Source organism: Mastomys coucha, unplaced genomic scaffold (genome assembly GCF_008632895.1).
Source record: "Mastomys coucha isolate ucsf_1 unplaced genomic scaffold, UCSF_Mcou_1 pScaffold12, whole genome shotgun sequence".
Taxonomy (NCBI): domain Eukaryota; kingdom Metazoa; phylum Chordata; class Mammalia; order Rodentia; family Muridae; genus Mastomys; species Mastomys coucha.
This window is the reverse complement of record NW_022196894.1, coordinates 50966815-50975714: the sequence shown is the minus strand read 5'-3', so window position 1 is coordinate 50975714 and position 8900 is coordinate 50966815.

Here is an 8900-nt window from a genome sequence, read left to right as displayed (position 1 = left end):
AGTATACATATCTTGAACAAAACAAGCATATACATATGTGGATTTTACACTAATAATCAGTACTTATAGAGTTGTTAAACTAAATAAAAAATATTCCTATTCCACTGGAAAGAATATTCTCAATTGAAAATAAAATATATTTATTATTATTATATTTGAATAAACATACAAATGTAGCAACAACTTAAAGATAAATAAAAAATTAATTAAAATACATATGATTATTTAAATAACCTCTTGCTCAATATGGAAAAAATCATCTAAAGTTGATAAATCTGATAAACTGTATAAAAATTTAAGGGAAATATTCTAGTAGAAAATATTCTAAACTCACAGGCATATATCCAAGAAAAAGATTCAGGACTGAAAGAAAGCATTTCCAACAGCAAATAGTTCAAACATTTAGGAAAAGGTTAAATGATTGATTTTCATGTAGAGCATTGCGACAGTATCTGTCTGTTTGCTACCAAGACTCGGCTGCTTCCTGTAGGCATCCTAAAGCTGCTATTCATTTAAGAGAAACAGAGAGACAGATAGACACACAGAAGACAGACAAACACAGAGAGAGACACACACAGAGGTGCAGATATACAGAGACACCAAGATAATATTAAAATTTCACAATATCCCAAACACAAAATGATTTCTTATGAAGGAAAACTTAGAAGACAAGGAAAAATTCACTCTACTAAATGATGAAACATTTGGAAATTTCAAGAAAATATTACATTAATTCAATGTGTCCATTTCAATGATATCTGTATTTATTGTTATTTGGAGTGAGGGTATCCAGCTGCTACTTATAGGACTTAGTGCTGCTGGACTGAGGATTAAACTCACCCTTCAGTGTCATCTTCCTCCTCAGTCTACTTTTACATATGTCTTTTTAAAGGTTATTTTCAATTTGAAGATTTTTTTAAAAAATTTTAAATTTGAATTGTGTAATTTAAGTTAATTTTCATGTTTATAATGCTGTCTTATTCTAATTTATTGCTTGTATTAAATTTCATAAGAATGACAGTGTTCCAAGGGGACACACTCACAAAGGTTAAAAAAAAAAAAGTTGCTGGTTTTTGGCGAAATATTGGAACATATAAAAAAAAAAAAAAAGCTTGAAAAGTATCAGTGTTCTGATTTTACATAGAAATGTGTTCTTTACAGTGTATTTGGAAGGATTGTCTTTTAATAGCCCTACATTACATCCCCAAATTGGTGTCACATGCGGATGCTTTTGAGTGCTTTAATTATGTTTATTTGGGAAGAGTTTCAGTTATCCCATATATCCACTGTGATATTCATAAGGCCAAACTTCCAATTATTACACACCTTTTAATTTATTTCCCCACCATTTTTCCTATTTTTTTTTTCAGTTCAAGTTTGCCATCTCTAATCACATGGAAGAATTCAGGCGATTCATGTTTAAGAAAGAGCTGTTCATTCACTGGATTCCACCACAATGGCTGTTGTTGAACAGACAGAGGGGAGATTTAAAAGGTCCTGACACTCCTTAGAACCCCAAACCCAGTCTCGGGGCATGGACAGTTCATTCTCACAACAGAGTTATTGTGCTGCCATACAGCACATGTTCCAGATGATTTCCTGTGTCTCAGACAGAGTGCCTGCTAAGGTCCAGGGTTCACTCTTTGAATTTCACTCTACACTTTTCAACTATATATTATGACAATTTATACACATGCTTTATATTGTTGCAAAGATTTGCCTCTTAGTTAGAAAGTGTTTGAGGCACTAATTATTAAATAATGAGACTACTAGGTTTCAGATACTTTTATTGATTTTAAAAATGCATATCTCTTAATATTTGCATTTTTCACAAGTTTTTTTCTTTATTCACTTTATATCTGATAGCTGCCCCCTCCCAGTGCTCCCCACAGTACCTTTTGCCTTCCCCATCCCCTTCTCCTCTGGGAGGGTGGAAGACCCCATCCTCTCCCCAGTATCCCGCACCATGGCACATCAGGTATCCCGCACCCTGGCACATCCGTTTCCACTGAGGCTAGGTAAGGTAGTCCTCTGCTGCATATGTTCAAGGAGTATCTTGATTAGAAGAATACCTAGCTTCTTTTTATTTTATTAAAAATTCATTTTATTTTATCCTAATAAATTAAATTTATCATTTTAAATTTCTGTAAAATTAAAAGAAGCATACCTAGTTTTCTTTTATTTAATCAAAACATTTTATTTTATTTTAATGCATAAAATTCCTCTTGAACATGTCCAGTGATGGATTTTATGATTTTTTATGTGATCACTTTATATGAAAATATAAATACATTGTCACTAAATACAGGGTGTTTAAATATTCATAAAAGTTTGTGAAGAGTGGATGTTACTTCAGGCAATAATTTTGATAGACAATCCAAAACAATACAAAGGAAATTAACAAGATCACCAAAAAAAATGCATCATCTCACAATGTTACCATCTTAGGGTATACTCTTATCTCTGATATTCACTGAGAATTTTTTTTAACTTTACTACTCTACCTTATGTGTTTTGGATTATATTTTATATTAACCCATACTTTTAACCATCCTTAGAACTTTAAAGATCAAGGATGATGCTTTGTTCTCTTTGTAGCTACTTCATAGGTAATCATTCTAGATGCTTAGCAAATTGCAGAGTTAGTCATTTTATAGATAATCGCCCATAGATCCACATGGGTCTGTGGTTACATCAAGAAGTAAGGAATAGTAAAATCAAGATTGGCAGCTAGGACTTGACACAGAATTCAGGGATTTCCAAAGTATGTGCCTCATATCTATTATATTCTATAGCTGAGCAAATTTTTGTGCAGGTCTAGAGGTAGTTATGACAGCATTTGTTCAAATACTTGTTGGGAAAGGGTTAGAAATAATTTACTTGGAAAAAATAAGCAAAGATGTGTGCATTATGAACTCACTTTGAAAAACAGATCAATGCCAAGTAAAATTTTGTAAGGGTACAAACATTTTACATGCAACTGGTTACTTAACATAAGCCAAGATCCATACCCACAAATCCCTAACAAAATTTCAGAAATACACATTGACTATATATAAGAAGTAGAATACTAAGAACAACGAAAAGAGTAAAGTTGACGAATCCCTGAATGTTCTTTGAGAAATTTTCAATTACTTATTTCTAAGAAAATAATACAAATAGACTAGGGAGCTCAGTCAGTAGCCATGCTTACATCGTATTTCATATGCATTTGCTTTTCTCCCCATAGAGCCAATGTAGAGTCAATTTTCTTCTTGTTTAGAAATAAAGTTGGCTAAAGGAACAGAGAATTGCAAACCCACAGGATGTATTGAAACTGAGATTATTAACTTTCACATTTTCTCACTAGAATGCCTCTCTACTGTGCTAAAAAGAATAAAATTCAATACATAAGTTTGGAAGCATTTTATATATCTCTACCATGAGCTCTCATACATCTCAGGAGAAAATTGAGTTTTGTACCAGAAAAACACATTGCAATGCCTTCAGTTTTTATATTTTCTATTATGTATTCACTAAGTCTAGTAGCCTGACATCTTTGTGTGCTTTAAGTTTTGAAGTCACTTTATTATACAATCACGCACATGTGAATCATAAAATAACTCTAAGAATGAAAAGCAAACACAAAAGTTGACTTAACCAGAAGTTCATCTAATTTAGAATAATTTTGCCTCTCTTCTAGTGCATTAAAACATACAAGTGCCCATTTTAACAGTAAGATATTATTTTTAAGGCGCTTATGCACTTCTACTGAAAGATGGGTTGCCTGGAGTGTGTAAGTACTGCACAAATGCTGACTAACACACAAGTCCTAAATTTTTGAACATTCAATCCATTGCCAACAGAGAATTATACTTTAAAATGTATTACACAGGACTCTTTTAGAAACAACTCTAAAAATATAAAATGAATAATACTTCCTATGTGCTAAACAAATTTAAGGGGAATAGGAGCAGATCTATAGATATTTTTGATTTGTCCCACTGGCTGTCTTCTCCCTTCCCATTCCTTACTTTATGTAAGAAAATGAATACTTTATATTCCTTGTCCTGTCATTTCTTTTACATCTACCTCTGAATAAATTTTGTAGCTCTTATTTTAGAGATGACACCTGACCACTTTTACAATCAATAAACCTATGATTTAAAAATATATAATCATTTAAAATTATTTAAGTTGACTTATTTGTAATAATCGCTTATAGCATGGTACACATATATACAAATGTGACTGTATTGTGTTATAATTAACTCCTAATGATCTACATGATTTTAAATTGTTTTAAGCAGCTAAGAATTTACTGACATTTTGTAGCTTTCACTGACCCTTCCTTCTTACAAATCTGACTTCTACCTGTGGGTATTCATTTCAATGTAAGGCAATTCACCAATAGATGCCTATAGATTTTCCATATTCTTTCATCTTTTTTAATATTAATCATTCCATTCATTTACATCTCAAATGATATCCCACTTCCAGGTTGCTCCATCCATCAATCTGCCATCCCATGGTATCCTACTTCCTGGTAATCCCCAACAACGCCACATACCACATCTGCCCTCCCCCTCCCCTTTGCCTGTATGAGGGTGCTCACTCATCCGTACTTTCCCTCCCTACCGCTCCAGCATCCCCTTACACTGGGGCATCAAACCTCCCTCGGACCAAGGGCATCCCCTCCAATTGCTCTCAGGGAAAGGCATCCTCTCCCACATATGTATCTAGAACGATGGATCCCAACTCCTTGGTTGGTTGTCTAGACTCTTGGAGAACTGGGTGGTCAGGTCAACCTATGTTGTTCTTCCAATGGGATTGTAATCCCCCTATATTCCTCCACTCATTCTGCCAGCTCCCCCACCGGATTGCCCAATTGGCCCTTACTTCAGTCTCTACTTCATTTTTAGTCCCTGTTCTTCCTTTGGACAGGAATATTTCTAGGTTAAAAATTTTGAGATGTGTGGGTAGCCCCATCCCTCGACTTCTGGCCATGCCTATCTACTAGAGGTGTGGTCTTAACAGGTTTTATCTCCCATTCTCTAAACATTTCTGCTAAAGCCATCCCCATTGCATCCTTGGATCCTCACGTTCCCCTGGCGTCTGAGATACTCCAGTGACTATCCCAGTTCCTCATCCCTTGTGCTCTATATTTTTGTTTGATTTCATATTTGATTTCTGTACTTCTGTTATATCTCCTCCAATTCCTGATACTGCCCTCTTATTTCCTTCCTCTCCTCTCTTCCTGCCACATCCCCCTCTCTTTCCATCTAACTTATACATTTTTGTTGTGATCTCATTTAACATTTTCTTGGAGCTCCTGGATTGCTATATATTTTTCAGTTTTTCTTTTTCTGAGTTCAGAAAGTTCTTATCCTAATATATTACAACATATTTGGATATTTTACTGTGGTGAATTATTTTTATTTTCCTGTTGGAATTCCAGTTACATTAGAATTCACATTTCTATGTGTCTCATAGCACTCAGGTCCTCTGATTTTTGCTCATATTTGTCTTTATATATTTACTTTTCATAGTTTCTGTTGACTTTAATTCACCGATGCTCTCTTTAATTTGCATAGTTTCTATTACATTTGTACCCTAAATTCCATTTTGATATCCTATTTATTCATTTGATGTTTGTATTTAAACATTTCATTTGAATATTACTGTTTGTTTTGGATAATCCACATATTTCTTGTCTATATTCCTCAACATGGATTCGTTTTTTTTTTCTTTTCTTTTCTGTTCCCTCCCTCCTCCCCTGCTTGCCACCCCACCCTCTCCTGCTTACTGGCCCAGGCATTCCCCTACACTGGGGCGCAGAACCTTCACAGGGCCAAGGGCCTCTCTGGAAATCAGTTTGGCGGTTCCTCCAGAAATTGGACATAGTTCTACCAGAGGACTCAGCTATACCAGTCCTGGGCATATACCCAGAAGATGCTCCAACATGTACTAAGGACACATGCTCCACCATGTTCATAGCAGCCTTATTTATAATAGCCAGAAACTGAAAACAACCCAGATGTCCCTCAACAGAGGAATGGATACAGAAATTGTGGTACATACATCTACACAATGGAGTACTACTCACCTATTAAAAACAATGAATTTATGAAATTCTTAGGGAAATGGATGAGTCTGGACAATATTGTCCTGAGTGAGGTAACACAATCACAAAAGAACACACATGGTATGCACTCTCTGAGAAGTGGATATTAGCCCAGAAGTTCGGAATACATGAAGTACAATCCACAAACCACAAGAAACTCAAGAAGAAGGCACATGCCTTTAATCCCAGCACTTGGGAAGCAGAAGCAGGCAGATTTCTGAGTTTAGGGCCAGCCTGCTCTACAGAGTGAGTTCAAGGACAGCCAAGGCTATACAGAGAAACCTTGTCTCAAAAACAAAAACAAAAACAAAATACATAATCATTTTTACTATATTTCTTTAGTGAATTTTAACATAATCTATATAGTGAATGCTAAAAATAATGCATTGGAGGGGAGAAGGGTGTGGGAAAATATACCCCTAACTGGGAATCTATACAGAGATCAGCCTTCCTTAAGGGTATGGGCCCCAGTGGGTTAACCTACCTGCACAACCAGTGAGGCACAATTTGGAATTGATAGGGTATTAAAAAAAAACTCACAAATTTGGGGAAAACTCGTGTAGTGGATCAGAAAGGATTCAGTTTTCCTTGGGACTATTGGGGAATGGTTAATTTGATTGAAATGAATTGTGTGAAATTATCAAATAATTAATAATAATATATTTAATATCAGGAGATAAAATCAGTTTATATTGTTAATTCAAAAAAGGTCCACTTGCAAGCCAACATTCTTTTCTTTTATGACAAGTAGTCATAAGCTCCAAACAAGTTACACTAATTCTTTTCCTAGAGTTTGAATGGAAATTTTTTGAATTAGAATTTTAACCTCATTCATTTCTTTCTTCATGTAGACTACCAAGAATGTTTTGCACACTTGAACATATTTCATGGCACTCATCTTCAGATTCTCAAAGCTGCACTGCTAAATGAGTTTTTCAGGCCATCTGTCTTCCAGGTCCTCTCTCTCAGATATGTGTGCTTCATTCCTTCCATTATGCCTTTTGAGTTAAACTGAACTCTGAAAATAGATATTGTCTTGCAAACCCCAGTTTTAGTTTTTTATATATATTTTTTCATATTTTCAAGAATTGTGTTTTTAAAGAAATTAATTGTACAACTTCAACAAAACAATCCTGCTTTCAACCTGAGTAGGAGCTCAACTTCTATCAAAAGATGATTCTAACATTCATTTCTGGATCTCATTCTCACTACGTTTCTTAATTTATTTGCTAAGGAGCTCGGTCATGTCACAGGCAACACAAGCATTCAAAACTGTATATGGATAGTCCACGAAGTTACTAAGTATCAGGGAAGAGTTAATAGTTGGCAGCCATGGTTTTCATACATGACAGAAGGAGTGCAATTGTTCAGCACCACTTTTAACATTCAAGTTTGCTTCCCTTTATCTTTCACTCCTTGTTTATCAAAATATTAAACATATTTAATAATAATGTTATGACTTTCTAACTCTAATTTTCAAAAGTAGTTACAGTTCTATTTACATTAGAAAGTATACAGGTCTAAGACTGGGTCATTGTAAATACAGACTATTTTAAAAGTGAAAAGTTATAATCATAATCTGTCACCAAATAAATATATACATAACAGTTTTTGTTAAGCCTTGGTATGGAAGACGTGCTTCACAAAACATATGTCTATAGAGTTCTAGGGGGTCTTAGGCATAAAATTATTTTCCATAGTAACATTTTTTTTATCTCTTTTTATGCTTATGGCACTTGCGGTGATCATCCTAAAGCACGCATAAAGTGTTAGCACAAATGACAGCAATGTCACTGTACTGTAACTGCATTGGCTTTCAGGAAAATAAAATGTCACCTTTACAAACAGAAAAAGTGAGGGCATCTTATTCATTTGATTAGATAAAAATAGACATACACTTAAGAACACAGATTTTAAAAATATGTCCATGGGCTGGGAGAGATAGTTCAGCTGAAAAACAAACAAACAAACAAACAAAAACAAAAACAAAAAACCTCACTGTACTTCCAAAGGGACCCTGGTTCAATAACCAGCACCCACATGACCCCTAACAAATATTTGCAAATCCAGTTTTATATGACTTGATTCCATCTTCCGGCTCCTATGGGCACTAAGAGTGCACACAGTATACAAAAGCCCATGCACATCCAGTAAATGAGTAAAATAGGTTTACTGTGTCATCAAAGAATGAAACAAATAGTTTCTTTAGGTTAGCATTTAGTAAACAATCATTTTTATCTTCTTCAAAAGAGCAATGTGAATATTGTGCTTTAAGCAAAACAATGGAAATGTTTACACCTAGCAATGTTCTTCAAGTATTTAAAAAGAAATGTGAATTTTAGAGAATGTTTGTAGTTCATCATGAGCTTATAGCTTCCAGATTCTAAAAGATATTTTCGAGTAAAGTGTGAGTAATATTAACACATTAAATGTCCTTAGATATTTTGAAATTAAAGTTAGTATACTAATATGTAATAGAGTAAATTAGTATTTCTTAAATTACTACCATATGATGTTAAGTAGATTTTAATAGTAGAATGGCAGCAAAATGTACAGATTAAAAAAATGGGTTTTTGTCATGAGATGGCTAAAATTTGATGTTAATTTTCCATATTATCAATTTACTTATTACAACTTATCACATTTTAGTTTGGCTTGGTACACTATTAATTAATTTTATTGAGTTTTTTTCTGTATGTTATGGTGCATTGCTCTAATTTAAAAACATAATTTGTGTTTAAACTTGGTGGCATAGAAAACACATGCTTGTGAATCCCAGCAGTAGTGAAGCGGAAGA